Here is a 16,343-nt window from a genome sequence, read left to right as displayed (position 1 = left end):
AAAACATGACAAATATATTATATAATAAATATATAAATAGTAAAATAGTTGTATATTTTCTTACCAAGTATTCTACACTGAATATAAATGTATATGCTACATTTATAGTACTAGCAGTGCAATGTGTTTGTTTACAGCAGCATTAGCACAAACATGTGAGTAACCCATTGAGCTATGTTGTTACCATGGTTACAACATCACTAGGGGATGTGAATTTTCAACTCTGTTATTATCTTATGGGTCCACTGGTGTGTATTCAATCTATTGTTGACAAAAATGTCATCACGCTGTGCATGCTTATATTTTGTTTTAACAAAGGAACTATAGTAACTATATCATTATTTACTAAATTTTTCCTGGTTCCCTCATTTTCAATCTACTTATCCTATCTTCTCCACCTTTATACTAATTTGTATTATTTTTGTCTTATTGAAAAGTTTTTAGAGCCTTGGGCCCTTCAGTTGAAAGTGTTATATGGAGCAAAAATATAAATAATGCATGAGATCTACTTTGCTAACTTCCACTCAGTCTGGGCTAGTGACATTTACAGTTTTAACAAACTGGAGGCACGGTGGTGAATCAGAGAATACTTGGACTAGAGAAAACTGCAGTTAGAAAATGGACTGAAAATTCTCAAAAAGTTTTCTTTCTCATTTGGCTAATAAATATAATTCAAGTTCACTACAAAATGTTTAGTCAAATGCTAAAATGCACATCTGTAAATAATTCCCACAAAACAATGCCCACCCTCAGAGGGGCACTTGATTCTTATCATTTTCTACAAAGACATTTTTTTTTTTTTTGTCTTCCAAACAGCAGCAGATATATCAGATGTTTGGGTATTAAAATGTAGATACACTTGCCTTTTAAATCTCAGCCTAATCTCTGAGGCTAACAGCACATGGTGCAGCATTTTGAAAGGTGTTTTCTTTGGAACAATAATTTCCATGAATGCTCCATAGGAAGTAGAAGAAAAAGGAGCTGTCCTGAGACCTTACTTGAGAAAAGCTGAGCACACCTGTCTTGGAGATTCACTATGCTCATTAACATATTCAAGGCTTTTGAAGTCCAACAATAAAATATGCCTTTTTCTCTGTTTAATACAGTATTTCTCAAGCAAACATTCTCTCCATAATCCTATTAAGAGAGCTTCGGATAAAATAAGTTTTTATTGGTGGTGGTGGTTTTGTGGTCTTCTTCCTAGCCTTGAAATCAGATACTGTGGAATGCTACCATCTTTGATTTGCTCCTTTTTGATACAATAACACATAGAAGAAAATTCAAAATTCTTGAGCATTTATGAGACAGTCATATCTGCACATTTTTTAGTAATATAAATGGAGAAATCTTTGAAAAGTGTCAGAACAGTAAATTTGATTTTTTTTCTAAAACCAGCATATCCTCATAGGGCTTTGAAGATAACTAGCAGGGATTACCTGCGTTTTATCAATGCCAGTGCAAATGCCTTTACAAAACTTTGTGAGTTGGGGGTATAGCTCAGTGGGCGCACTTCCCCAGCATACACAAGGCCCTGTGTTTGATCCTCAGCACCAATTTATAAACTTTCGATAGAAAAATGATGCATTAAATTTCCCCCACATGCATCTCCAAAATGATCAAGCACCAGACCAAAGACAAAAGAATATCTGGAAAAGACAACAGCATTATAGAACAATTAATTTAGTAAATAATTTATCATAATTTATATTCCTAGCATATAAAACAGAAGCTGGCAAACACATAAGTAACTCTATAATGTGTGTTGAATGTAGCATTAATAAATTTAAGGGATAAAATTATTAGTAAAAATATTGGACACATAGGTAGAGCCTGGTTCTCTGCTATCAAACATCATCTAACTTGATTTATTAATTCTGCATTGTATTTATGAATCATATCATTTTGTCCTTCATATATTTACACAATTATAAATAATCAATTTGCAATAAAGTCAAGATATCTTCAACTTCATGCACAGCTGGAAAATTTACATTTTTAATCATTGCCCAGGAACACCAGTGTCTCATGAGAATTGGAGACTTCAATTTGAATAATTAGTATCTTTCCAGTAGAAGTATAAATAGAAATTGAATCGATGACTACTATATTGATTATCTTTCTTTTTTTTCTCTCTTAATTTGTGAATAGAGGCAGATGTCAAACTTTCAGAAAAAAGAGACTCCCAACCTTCTATCCACCTTAAAATTAAATCCCAGCAGTTTTAGACCAGTGCTGTGTAATGGTTCTGTGCTAGTAAAGCATGAGTCTTCCAAAGATGCCTTATATGAAAACAATATATCAGTGTTGCCTCTCCTCCTGCAGAGGATATAGTGGAAACAATCATTTTAGGCAAGTCCAATTTTGCCTGCTCCATTGGTGGGGAGCCAAGAAAGAAACAGTGTGATTTTTAAATGAAATTCTTATCAAACAACAGCAACAAAAAAAAAAAGGAAAAAGAATTCTCATCTTTATACTTCATCACACTGAAGAAATTGTCCCTTTTCACTTATTGCCTTTACAAAAAAAAAAAAAAAAAACTCTAATTTGGAATAGTTCTGCTAAAATGAAACAAAAGCCCCCCTGAGTTTTCTCTGCTCTTTCAAAAAGCCCCCAAGTGGTTTTTGGAAAGCATGATTTCAGACATCAGGGTGAGTACTTCTTGCCCTAAGTGCTAATCACAGGAGCTGAATCCCACCACCATGCAATCAGGCAGTGATGGCCATTTGGCAGGAGGGCCACTCTGATCAGAGTGGGCTTCTTCCAAGAGCAGGGCATAGAGCTGAGTTCTGTGCATTATTCTACAAAAATGTCATGTGTTGTTTTAAAAAAAATGAGCAGAGAGGCTGGGGCTCACACGCCACATAGAATTCATCATATGAAATTTACCTTCCCAGCTTAGGTTTTAATAATAAGAATTATAACCTTGATCTTGTCTTCATTAAATTGTTGAATTCACTAATCCATTTAAGAACAAAATCCCACAAGTTTCTTGTTTTCCAAGCCTCTGTGCTTATTAGGAACAGAAAAAGTAAAAAGTATAATAATGACAAAATTAAACCATTTCTTACCTGTTATTGACTTTTCACTATCTTTTCATGCTCATTGCTTATATAATCAAATTATATATATATACACACATATACTTTTCTCTAATAGTAGTTTATGTGCCTATGAGATCTAAAACGGTAGAATTGCTCAAGAAGTATCTTAGATTTAAATGCCAGACAATTGGCTACTAAAGTTAAATTAAAACAGATGTTTGTGAGTATTGATCATTTTTATTTATACTTTGTGATTTCTAATTCTAATTATCCATGTTAATGATCTATCTGATATTGTGCAAAATGTGGCAATGAATGTAAAATGCTCTTCAAATAGTATATTTTCAGTTTTGAAAACACCACAGATTTTCTAACACATATACATACAAATAAATTTTGACAGTATGATACATTCATCCACATGACTTGGAAACTATCTCATAAACCATAGTTCAAACAATGTGACCTGTAAGTTTTAATCAAATAAGAATTTTACTTAATCAGAGTAATCTTTACTATGATCTCAGAGTGAATTACAGGCTGGACACATAGGCCTATTTATATACTATGATTTTGTCTCTTTCACCAAATCATTTTCTATTTCTTCACCCCTGATGTTATCAACTCCTCAGATAAGAGTGAAAAGCAAGCATTTCTGCAGCTTCATCTCTTTCTCTTTCTATAATTCTTGCTACCTTTTTTTTTTTTTTTTTGCACCTAATAGTCTTTATTCTAAGAAATCTGTAGACATCCTAGTGATTTTTCCAACTGAAGAGTCTGGGTTGTTCCTATCTTCTTATTGTAAAAATTATTGTTTTTGGAGGCTTTCCAAGTCTTTTTATATTAGAGCTTGTATCTGTCACCAAATTAAACTTCCTGATCCCCTATTCCAATTACCAGATTTAAGAGACTCTTTCCCACCTAGAAATTACTTTGGTTGATTTTTATCAGATTTTATTTCAAAGCCAGTTTTGGAGTCTCTCTCATAAGTATTGTCTCCCAATCAATGAAAAATTTTTAATTAATTATTTTCTCATTAAAACTACTCAGCCATATCTGTTAATGAGTTTTGCTAAGTTTCTAATATAGAAGTTCTGCATTTCATTTTGTAAATCACAGCTGTTTGTTAGTTCAACAAGTGTTTAAGAATCTACCCTGTGCTTTAGCTTGGAATACTATAATGAGAAATGCTGGCCAAAGCTTCTTTTTTTTTATATAGAATTGTCATTCCAGTAAGGAAGGTGATAATAAATAACAGACATAATAATTAATCATGCAGTATGTTAGAAGGTGCAAGGAAAAAGAATCCTCATCTTTATACTTCATCACACTGAAGAAATTGTCCCTTTTCACTTATATCAGGTTAGGAAAGAAAGTGGTAAAGTGGATTGGGAATGCTAGAGAGGGGAGGGAAATAATGCAATTTATTTACTAGTGCATTATAATATACATTATAATGAGGTTCAAAGGAATATAGACATATATGCACACAGGTGTTTCCCTCAAGATACAACCCCTGCTCCCTCCCCACACATGTTAATGAGATTGGTAATAACTTCATATATGGATATAGCATATTTGAACTATTTCTTTCATTAATTCTCCTTTTTCTTTTTTCTACCTCCCTCCACCAGTCTCCTTCCACTATTCTGCAGATCTCTCTTCTCATTTATCTCAACTCCTTTCTGTTTCCTATTTTCTCTGTGGCTTTTACATATGAGAGAAAATACATGACTTTCTGAGACTGACTGATCTCAAAACATCTTGACTTTCTGAGAATGGCTCAAAACAAAGTCTCAAAACATCTTGACTTTCTGAGACTGGCTGATCTCACAGCTCACTCTATTTTTTTTTTTTTTCTTTTTCATACTGTGAATTAAACCCAGGGGCAATCTACTTCTGATATATACCCCCAGCCCTATTTTTTGTTTGCTTGTTTTTTAGTTATACTGGGAATTGAATACAAGGGCAATCTACCTCCGGGCTGTACCTCCAGCCCTCTTGTATTTTTTCATCTGGAAACAGTCTCACTAAGTTGCTGAGGCTGACTTTGAACCTTCAATCTTCCTGTCATAGCCACCCAAGTACTGGGAATACAAGCATGTGCCACCACACCCGGCTCCTATTTTATTTTATTTATTTATTATTATTATTATTATTATTATTATTATCATCATCATCATCATCATCATCATCATCATCATCATCTTTTTTTTGCAGTACTGGGGATGGAACCCCAGGGCATTCTACCTCCGAGCTACACCTCCAACCCTATTATTCTTTATTTTGAAACAGGGTTTCTCTGAGTTGCAAAGGGCCTCGCTAAGTAGCTGAGGCTGTTTGCAAACCCAGATCCTCCTGTCTCATCCTCCGGAATGCTGGGATTACAAGCATGCACTCACACGCCCAGCTTCCTATTTTATTTTTGAAACAGAATATTGCTAAGTCTCTGAAGCTGGCCTCAAATCACCAATTCTCTTATCTCAGCTTCCCAAGTATTAAGATTAAAAGCCACACCACTGAGCTTATTCAATAGTAATTTAAATACGTTTGTCAGAGTAGCTCCTTGTAGAAGGTGGAATATGGACAAGGTCAAGCATCACACACAGGTATTGTAGGGAAGTTGGTGTGATGCAGAGGCAGGAGCCAGAACAAAGGCCCCGTGCAAGAGGATCTCCTATTGACGGAGAGAGGAGAAGGCCTATGTAGCTGGAAAAGTGGGAAAGAGGGAGAGCATGTGTGCAGATGGAGCCAGGGAGGTTGCAGAGTGGGTTTTAAGCCATAGCAAACATTTTTCAATTTCTCTCGTATCATGTTCTCCCTGTCAGAGTTGGACACTAGGTCTCCAATGCAGATCCCATCAAAACTATTTCTGGCTCCCAGCTCCCTGATCCTTTTCTTCCTACCAGATTATTTCCCCCCCATGGGTGAAACATTATGGGAAGAATAACATTTGATTTGGCTGTTCCTTGCTTGTTTTTTTTTTTAGCTCCTACATTTTTCAGTATGTGGAAGGGAGAAGAAGGAAGGGAAGAAAAGTAAAGCAGTGAAGAGCCTAAAAACACTTTAATAAGCATGTACTTTGTGTGACTCTCTGCTGTTTACCAGGATATATTTCACATTTAATCTGAAAATTTTTGAGAGGCAGTCAATGTTTTCATATTTCCAGAGAAATGGAATGAAGTTTAGAGAGGTTACTTAAGTTGTTTAAAATCACACAGTCAATTTCTCACTCTAAAATCAAAAGGGAAAAATGCTGCTGGATTCTGGTGAATGATTTTTTTTAAAAATAATATCAATAAAAATATGTTGAGAACTTGTCAGAAAAGATAGAAAATCAAAACAGAGAACTGTTCCTCTTGGTGAGCTCTGTGGTGTCAGTTCCAACTCTGAGCAGTGTGGTCTCAATTCCAACCCTGAGCAGGGAGGAAGAAAATGACATAAACCTCACCTGTGGTTACCTTAGCCAGACCCGTCCTGTTTCTTATTTTCTCATATAATTCATCCTTCCAGTTACTCTGCCCCAACCTGTTGATGTATCCTGTGTGTCTTCAGTTTGTTTGCAGAGTCTCTTCCCTTCAGATCTTGGCTACATATTTGTTGAATTGATTTGAAATGAGCTGACATTCAGCCCTCCCTGTGGATTCCTGCCTTTAAACCAACCCACTTCAGTTATTGCTTCCTTGCTGACTAGATGCTCCTGGTGTTGGTCTTCCTACTCAGACCAGGAGATTTTCTGCCCTGTTTGGGATCCAGGAATGAACACATATACTGATTTGACCATGTGGATCTCATATGCTTTTCCTCATATTGGGTGGACCAGGCTTTTGACTCTTTGCTCAATGACCCTGCGCCAAACATTAGGGCCTTTCCAACAAGTCTCTTTCTATTTATGACCTGTACACTTTTTTTTAACTAAAAAGCCTCACACCCTACCTGTAGTTTTTGGGTATTTTTTAATTTTTTAAAATATTTTGTATTGGTGCATTGTAGTTATACATCTTAATGGAGTAGGAGACAGTAGAGTCATACATGCACACATCACTCATTTCAGGTTATTTTGTAGCTTTTTTTTTTAACATAAATAAACCTAATATTCTACTCAAGCAGACTCAAGAATATCCCTTGTAACAAGTGAAGTAGGCTGATTTTTTTTTTTTTGCCTCTGAATTTTTGAACTTTGCTGGTACAATGACAAATGCCCTCCATGGATATAATGCCTTTATTTCAGACTGAACAAGTTTTGCTTTTCTCACCACAGTGCCCCACTATGAGGACTTCACTTCAGTTTATGAATTTCTGTCGTATGTTAGGTTTCTACCCCAGCACGTGAAAAGTTTACTGTGTTTCTTTGATACATTTGCACTGGTCATGGTGCACACTTTTTGAGAACTAGATTAGTGATCACTACTACCCTTGATTTTTTTCCTCCATACACTGGCCAATGAGACAATGGCCAAGAGCAAATTAAGGGGGCAGAGTCTAGGAATGTATTTCATATAGACAGCCAAAAAACAAATTTAAGGCTAATAGCAAAGCAAAACCAGTTACTACTAATCTTAAGAAGATAAACATTGTGAATGATGAGAAATTTAACAGAGTGAATATAGCTTTTGTCAACATACAGAAGGAACTTGCAAATTTCTCAAAAGGGCTTTCTCTGGAACATCTTCAAAAAGAGCTGATCCCTCAGCAGCAGCATGAGAACAAACCAGTTAATGTTGAGGAAACTAAAAGATTAATGGCTCAGTTGTAATATAATGGTGGTATATCATATTCCCCCCAAAGATCAATAAATTAAATGTCTTATACAAAAAATAAAATAAAACAGAAGGACATCTAGATAAGGGACTAAAAGGAAAGGTAGGTAGATTATACAGGGATAAATGATGAAGTTTCACCAGAGTGATGCAGAAAATAAAAGTTATTCTCAAAAATTGTACCTAGTTGGCATTATTGATGCTTGATAAGAGATGACACAAACCAGATGTCAGGAAGCTCAACATCTTGCTGATTTTTGTAGAGCTCAATCATGTACTGACCAGAGCACAGGTGCCATATTTTCTGAACACAGAAGGATCCAGGCCACACACAGAGAGTTGAGGTCTTATAGAGTAAAACATGTCACAGGTGCATATGACAAGAAATAGTGGTTGGTATCTGTTATATATGTATGCTCAGTATTTCTTTTTATTCCTTCGGAAGTCATATTTTTATGGGAAGACCTAGTCCAGGTGATTATAAAATGTTCACTCTACTGCCAGACCAGGATTGGCATGGCATGGAGGCTTCAGTTCTGTTTCCCCATTCCTCTGGTGGTGTTGATTACGAAAGAGATGGAACCATGACCACATCAGGCTTGCCAAAGCCTTTGGAAATAAATAAGTGTAGATGTTGGAATAAAGATGGGACTATTTCTATGACCACATAGAGAGAGACTGCCTGAGAGTAAATAAACTTGGAGGAAAGCATTCTCAAGAAGTACAGATTTTGTGAATTTTGGTGACAATATCTGAGTTCTTGGAGCTAGCTCCTAACTTCAGATTCTTTAGTTACTCAAGACAGTAAACTTCCTTTTCTGATTAAGTAGTTTAAGCTGAGTTTCTGGGACTCTGAAAAACAAAACAAAATCCTAGTTAATGTATTTGTACATGGTGCTCTGCAGAGCAAAAATCCATTGTATTTTTAGGATGAGCAAAATGAAATCAGAAGGAGCTCTCAGAATGTCTCTTTTACTCACTCCAAAAATGGGTGGGGATAAAAACTCCATACTTTTTGATTACTTGCAAGAAACATAAAAGAACCACTCAGAGTCTGGGCTTTATAGAAAAAAAAAGAAAGATTCCAGCTAACACTTGACAGTAACAGCTGTACTTCAATAAGGATCACGTAAGTACTGTCTAAGTTTTCTAAATACTAACTCCAATAACTCACAACAGCAGCAATTTATCATCAACATTCTTTCCCAGCATCAGTACTAAGAAGCAATCTTTGATAAATTCTTCAGCACATGTCCAGTTGCTGAAGATAGCATTTTGCTATTTTTTCCAACCAGACTTGTGACAGACACAAGAACAAATGTCACTTTTAGAGAAGCAGAGAGATGCTGAGCAGATAAAGTCAATTCTTCTATCACTGAGGAGCTGTAGTGGCACCAACCTCACTTAGAATAGCGTATTATCTTATTCAAAGCTTCAAATAACAGCTAGAAACTGTGTAATTATCTAATACCAAGTGAATCAGAATGAAAGGGGGAGAGTTGAGACTTGAGTCGCAACCTGACATGTGCTAAAGTTCTCAGAAAGCGTTTGCTGGTCTCGATACACTGTTGGGGTCAGTCAGTGCCCTCATTAGTGCCAAGATGGGAAACATGCTCTACCCTGAGTACAACAAAGTTTGAGTTTGTTGCATTCCTAATACCCATCAGGGAGCTGGTGTTGTAAATTCTTTTATTTTTTTCTAGAATAAAATCAAACATTTATAGAACTGTGAAAGAAGGGAGGGAAGGAGGGAAGGAGGGAGGGAGGGAGGGAGAAAGGAATGAAGGAAGGAAGGAAGGAAGGAAGGAAGGAAGGAAGGAAGGAAGGAATAATAAGTTTATATTCATGTAAGATTTTTTTTAAAGAGAATAATATAGTAACAACCAAAGGTCAGCATACAGAATATTTCAGATAATGGGCTCTATAAGTAAACTATCCACAGATATTTAGAAAACAAATATAGTGTTTTAAATAGTCCATTTTTTGTATTGATTTGAAGATGATTTTTAAAATAGAAAATTAATATTAATTCATCATATTTCCTTTACGTGACCCAACTATATGTTCCTAACCAAGGATTAGATGGAAAACCAAAGACTTTCAGAACTAAACAATATTGATAATGCAGTCAACTCGTGCCCTTAAAGTTCTTTAGCATGATGAAATTTCAAGCCAAGGCTATATGCAAAGCAAAGAAATGCCATTGTACAGGTCTTATAACTGTAAAACTCACCAAAATTGGAAACGGAAGAGATGAGTAGTTGGGGAAGGGCATAGGGAAAAACACAGCACACAAAAGAGTCATGATTGGTTCTAGAATTCCTGGAAACCAAAAATAAAAAGATATCATACATCTTAAATTTTATCTGTTGTTCACTGAGATCCTTTCATGTACCACATCTTTTGAAAACATCATGACTTCTGTTTCCAGCCAATACATGTTAAAAACTCGATTTCCTCCACCTCAGTAAGTATTCTCACCACTATAATTAGAGAGACTGAACATGAAGTTAGAGGAAGAAATATTTATTTACTCACAGTTTTTTTTAGATTCCAGGTTGTCCATGTAAGGCCAGGGTCTGAAGCTCAGGGCATGGTGGCAGGAAGCAGAGGGAGAGAACAAGGCTCTGCTCTCACTTCATGGAGGCCAAAGGAAAGAGAAAGCAAATAACAAGGACTTTCAAAGACATAAGCACAGACTCTAAGGCCATATGCCCAAGGACTTAAATTCCTTAGCCAATGGCCTAAGTTATCACCCATATATACCCATTCTAATGTAGTAGATAAGCTCATTGTAATGAATTTATCAATTAATATATCAATTAAGATGAGATTACAACCCTCATGACTTAACTATATCAACCCTGACCTTAATACATGAGCCCTTCAGGGGACATTCTATAAATAACCATGACATCTTCTTTCAATGAAATAACCATAAAATAACTAAGCATATGAAACAAAAATTTAGGAGACATGACATCAGGCAGTGAAGGACAATGACTCCCTAGTGGCAACAATTAAAGGAGAGTCCTCTGCTGCCCAATTTTATTGTTCTAAATATTGAACAGGCTGTGGGGCTATTGTCAGGGAGATGAAACCCAAGAAGAATCTGAAACCCAAGAAGAATCTGGCTGACTCACTAGGGGAGGAGGTGAATTTGAGGCAAAGGGGAGCAAAGTGGTTAGAGTTTACAGGTTTATAGGAAAAAGTACCATAAAGAGAGAGAGAGAGAGAGAGAGAGAGAGAGAGAGAGAGAGAGAGAGAGAGAGAGAGGAAGTGTAAGACAGACATACAGACATGCAGATCATCTTCCTTGACATATAAAACAACCCCCTGAAGCAAGAAAGGAGTCACACAAATAGATTGAATAAAACTGTGGCTCTTGTAGTGGGGAAATACTTAGGTCTAGACTAAGCATTGTATTGGTCCCACTGAAAAAATTCTTTAAGCAGAAATTTTCAAATAATTTTAATATACCCAAGGACAAAACTCAAGAATATTTGTAAAAATACCAAAAAAAATCTTTCAACTAATCAAGTAAAATTAGCATTATGAGAGGGGCTTTAGAAGAGGAAAGAGTTAAAAAGAAAACCGAGGAGTTCTAATGGTAAATCTTCCTCCAAATTTGGTGAACATTATAAAACCAATAAATGATTCCACTTTTCCTCTTCCTAACACCAAATTCATAACATCTTTTCTAACACCACTTTTCTAACTCTCTAATATTATCTATGTGTCCAACAATTCAATTTAATTCTGCTATACTACCTGAAGTTATTGTCAAAACCCACAAAGTACATGGTTCTGTAAAAGACTGTCCCGCTCAGAACCAATTACAATGATGTACTTCTGTTAAAGTGGCTATAAATTGGGGTTTCAGGTTCTATAATTTGCTACAATGTCTCATAAAACTTAGGAAGGAACTTTATTATGAGGCATGTTGATTTATTACAAAAGATAGATATAAATCTCCAGATAAAGAAGTACACAGGATGAGATCTGGGAGGTGCCTGAGCACAGGAGCTTCTGTACCTGTGGAGATGGGGTGTGTACTACCTTCTTGGTATGTAGATGCATTCACTAACTCAGAAGATCTCAAGCCCTGTTGTTTAGGGGATTTACATGAAGCCCATATGACATGCATGACTGATTAAATTGTTGGACGCTGATGAGTAACTCTATCTCCAGCCCTCTCCCCTTCCAAGAGGTTGGGGAGTTAGGCTGCAAGTTCCAAGCATCAATTCCAGGATTAGTCTTTCTGGTGTCTGTTCCCCATGTGAAGCTATCTAAGAGCCTACCAAAACTTTCTCACTAGAACAAAAGATGTTCCTATAACCTGTATCATTCAGGACATCCGAAAGGTTTAGGAGCTTTGTGCAAGGAAATAGGAACAAAGAGCAAGTAGTTTTATATACTGCTACTCCCAGACCAAAGATGTCCAACAAGAGCAACATCCAAGACAGAGGAAAACAGCAATGGCCACAAAAGTATCACAAACAAATTGCTAAAACCAGTGAAATGAGACTAAGATAATAGCAACCAGAAAGGAAAAAGGACAAGTAAATAGGAGAAAAAAGATAAGAATCTCAGATATTTTTTGTCAGAAACTATACAAGAAGAAATTCCGTATGAATCCATTTATATAAAAGTAATATATGGTGATAGAAGAATCAGTAGTTGCCTGAGAGTAGGAATTACAGGGGTGGGCAGGACTGTAAAGGTGTAGTTCAAAACTTTAGGAGTTGGTGGATATGTTCTTATCTTGAAAGAGGAAGATGATGTAAAGGGATATCCAGGGTGTTTTGCTATATTAAAACTTATGAAATTATGTTTAAATATGTATAATTTGTATGTTAGTTGAACACATTTGTTAAAAATTAAAAACATGCATTCAAGCCAGGTGTAGTAGTGTGAACTTGTTATCTCAGTACTTGGGAGGCTGAGATAGGTTCTTGGCCAGCCTCAGCAACTTAGTGAGGCTTTCATCAACTTAGTGAGACCCTGTTTACACACACACACACACACACACACACACACACACACACACACACAACCCATTTCTGTTTTTTTTCCTTTCATTTTATATACCAATGGGAACCGAAGTCTTATCTGTATTGTTCAGTCTTATATTCACCATTTTTTAAGCAATGAGTGGGCCAGAGTGTTTTACCAATAAGTACTTACTGACTGGATGCCACCCACATTTTTCTTTAAAAGTATCACATACAACCTGTTTGCATGTTCTGCAACTCACCTCCATCATCAGCAGAGAGCATGTTTTCATCAAATTGTGATTTGAGTCTAGTGGACAGGGGACTCAGCTTTTTATTATAAGTTTTAAAAATTGTTTGATATTATTATTTAGATGGGAGGAAAGTAACTAGTATGCATGGTTAGTGAGGAAAATGGCTTTAGTAGCATTAAAATAAGTCTATTTTCTTAAATCTCTGGCAGCATCACTGATTTCTGTTTTTGTTTTTGTTTTTTGGTGGTACTGGGGTTCCTGGAAACCCTTCTACCTCCAGACTACACTCCCAGACCTATTTTTCTATTTTTATTTGGAAACAGGGTTTCTTAAGCCAGAAAAGCTGGCTTTGAACCTGCACAATCCTCCTGTCTCCACCTCCCAAGCACTGGGATTACAAGTGTGTGCCACCACTCCTGGCTCTGTTTTTTTTTTTTTTTAATTTAGAATTTTTAAATTTATTTTTTGTGCTTTTGTTAGTGCATTATAGTCGCACATCATAATGTAAATAATGTTGACAATGACATACCTAGAGAACATTATGTTAAGTGAGATCAGCCAAACACAGAGAATAGAAACAGACTTAGGTTTATTAATACAAATATGGCCATAGGCTAGGTGTATACATGTGAATATATACCAACGTCAATTCTATTGGGAGTAAGGGAAATGGGGAGGAGGGGCACCAAGAGAGTATGATTTGTGTTTATATATGCAAGCTCATCACATGTTTGAAATTTTCTCTGTCATACTACAAGTAAATCAATACTCTGTCCAACCTGATTTACCTCCACATGTTATATTTGAAAAGATATCTCAGTGCCAGCTGATATTTTCTCTGGAGAAATGACTATTGTTCTTATTAAAGTTTTATTTATTTTATTTATTTATTTATTTATTTATTTATTTATTTATTTATTGTGGTACTAGGGTTGGAACCCATGGATATTCTACCTCCAAGCTATATTCCCAGCCTTATTTTTAATTATTTTGAAACAGGGTCTCACTAAGTTATAGAGGGCTTCACTACATAGCTGAAGCTGTCTGCAAACTATGATTACTTCTGTGTCAGCCTCCCAAGTACTGTGATTGCAAGCTTGTGCCACCATGCCTGGCTAAGGTAATAGCTTTAAGTGTTGACTTATTGTAGTGAATAAACACAGAAGGAGCAAGGACTGTGAACAATGGTGCCCACATTTAAGTGAACTATGATGAATCTTGAAGTTTTTAAGTTATTAGAACGTCCACTCAGTAACTCTCATAAAAAATGTGGTCCTACTTTATTTTGCCAAATATCTCATCTCAAGAATAGCTACTGGGGTGTGACTGATTTGTCAGAGACAAAAGCCATAGCTATTGAGATGAGGTCAAGTAATTTACTGAGGCTCACTGAGGGGTGGATTTAGGACTTGACTTTAGGCCTAGGGAAATAAATACCAATCAGCTTATATGTTTTATTTCTTAATTAAAATATTTTCACATTAAGCAAGAGTTTCTAAGAAAAAGAAGCCTTCAACTAAAATGATAATTAATATTATAGAGACGTCAGTCACGGGAGAACATGCAATGGATGTATCAGATAGCTGACAAAGATATCGTTGAACCCTGGAAAGACTGGGCAAATGGATTCTCCCCTACACTCAATCTTCTTTCATTCTAGTGTCTCATTCACTTACCTTCCATTCTTTCACTTAACAAATCAAAGGAACACTTATCATGTATTAATGAGCCAGAACTTTTTATTTCTCTAAGTTCCCAAGTTATTGGCTATAGCAAGTGTAGGGAGTTAGAACCTTCCTAAGCCTTGTGTATTACCATGTTGGTTCAGGATGAAAGAGTGAACTCAAATGATCCTTTTGCAGAAGCCAAAGGCTTAATGTGTTAGGAGCAAAAACATGAAGTATTTTAGAACTCCTTCCCCAGAGAGTGACACAATTGTGTTAACTAAAACTTTTTTCCAGTATGCTCTATAACACAAAACCTTAGTTTATCCATTTCCCAAGCTCTAGCTTCACATATGAAGAAAGTAGTACTTTTGGTTCATAACAAAAAAAATCTTATGGATTTTTTTTTCCATTGGACTTGGTTAAAGTTTTATAAAAGGGATCAAAGGATTGGTACAAATAGGCAGACTCTTAAGCATACAAATAGGAATAACAAGTTGACTGAAAAGAAATGGAGTATAAAAATACAGATGAAGGAGAATATAAGGGAGACATATGGAATGACAAAGAATTACAAATTTGAATATTATTTTACATGTGTTTTTTAACAGAAAAATCAAGTGTATTAAAAATAACATTTTTTCTCTGAAAAAAGTCTCTTATATATTTGGTACACACTTTAAATTCTATTTGAGGATAAATAAAAATAACAAATACATTTTAAACTTATAAAAATAAAATAAAAAGTCATCCAGTGTGTTAAAAAATAAAACCAATAATGTTGGGATCTTAATTCATTTGTAGAGTATTTGCCTAGCACATGTGAGGCCCTGAGTTTGTTCTCCAGTACACACAACATAATAATAAATAAAATAAAACAAAATTAAGTATACACCAATATGCCAAATTTCAAACACTTTGAATATAATCAGTCTATTTCAGTGACCAAGCATTTCCTTTACTGTTTTCATTTGACATCCATATTAATTTTCTAGGGCTGCTATAACCATGTCACGAATGGCTTAAATAACAGAAATGTATTTTCTCAAAGTTATGAATGCTGGAATTCCAAGATCAAGATGTTAATACCGTTAGTGCCTTCTGAGGGCCACCAAGGGAAGGATCTGATCCAGATCTTTTTCCACAGTGTATAGGTGGTTTCTTCTGTGTCTTCACTCAATCTTCTCATACTTTCTCTTTTTATGAGAACTCTAGTCAAACTGTATTAATGTCCATACTAATTACCTCAGTTTCATTTAATTCCCTTTTTTTAAAAAAGATCTGCCTGCTAATATAGGCACATTCTGAGGTTCTGGGGGAAAGAACATCAAGTTAAAAATTTTTGAAGTGACATAATTCAAACCATAACATTATGTAAAGCAGTATCAGTCTAAGAGCATTTATTTATTGAAAAATTGTTCTATCTGGAAGCGAAGTACTATTAAATATGAAGTGAAGCTTTATTTATTTAGGTTTCTTTTTTTGGTACTAGGCATTGTACTCAACGGCATTAGTTGCTGGGTGTCTTGCTAATTTGCTGAAGCTGGTCTAGAATCTGTGATTCTCCTTTCTCAGCCTGCCAAGTACTGGAATCACAGACCTATACCACCAGAACTGGCTTGAAGTACAG

At 35.6% G+C, this 16,343-nt stretch overlaps 1 protein-coding gene and 1 pseudogene across 2 annotated transcripts in view; both read left to right on the top strand.

The window, feature by feature from the left end:
- The window catches only part of NEGR1 (neuronal growth regulator 1), a gene marked incomplete at both ends in the record, with an annotated part of 888,972 nt that overhangs the window by 560,888 nt on the left and 311,741 nt on the right, over positions 1–16,343 (top strand). The window lies entirely within an intron of this gene.
- LOC308261190 (ribosomal biogenesis factor-like) lies at positions 7,494–7,797 on the top strand (annotated as a pseudogene). The gene has a single exon. The product of its transcript is annotated as a ribosomal biogenesis factor-like (transcript).

This window comes from Muscardinus avellanarius (assembly GCF_963383645.1).
Source record: "Muscardinus avellanarius genome assembly, chromosome: 3".
Classification (NCBI taxonomy): domain Eukaryota; kingdom Metazoa; phylum Chordata; class Mammalia; order Rodentia; family Gliridae; genus Muscardinus; species Muscardinus avellanarius.
This window is presented reverse-complemented; position numbering and strand designations above follow the sequence as displayed.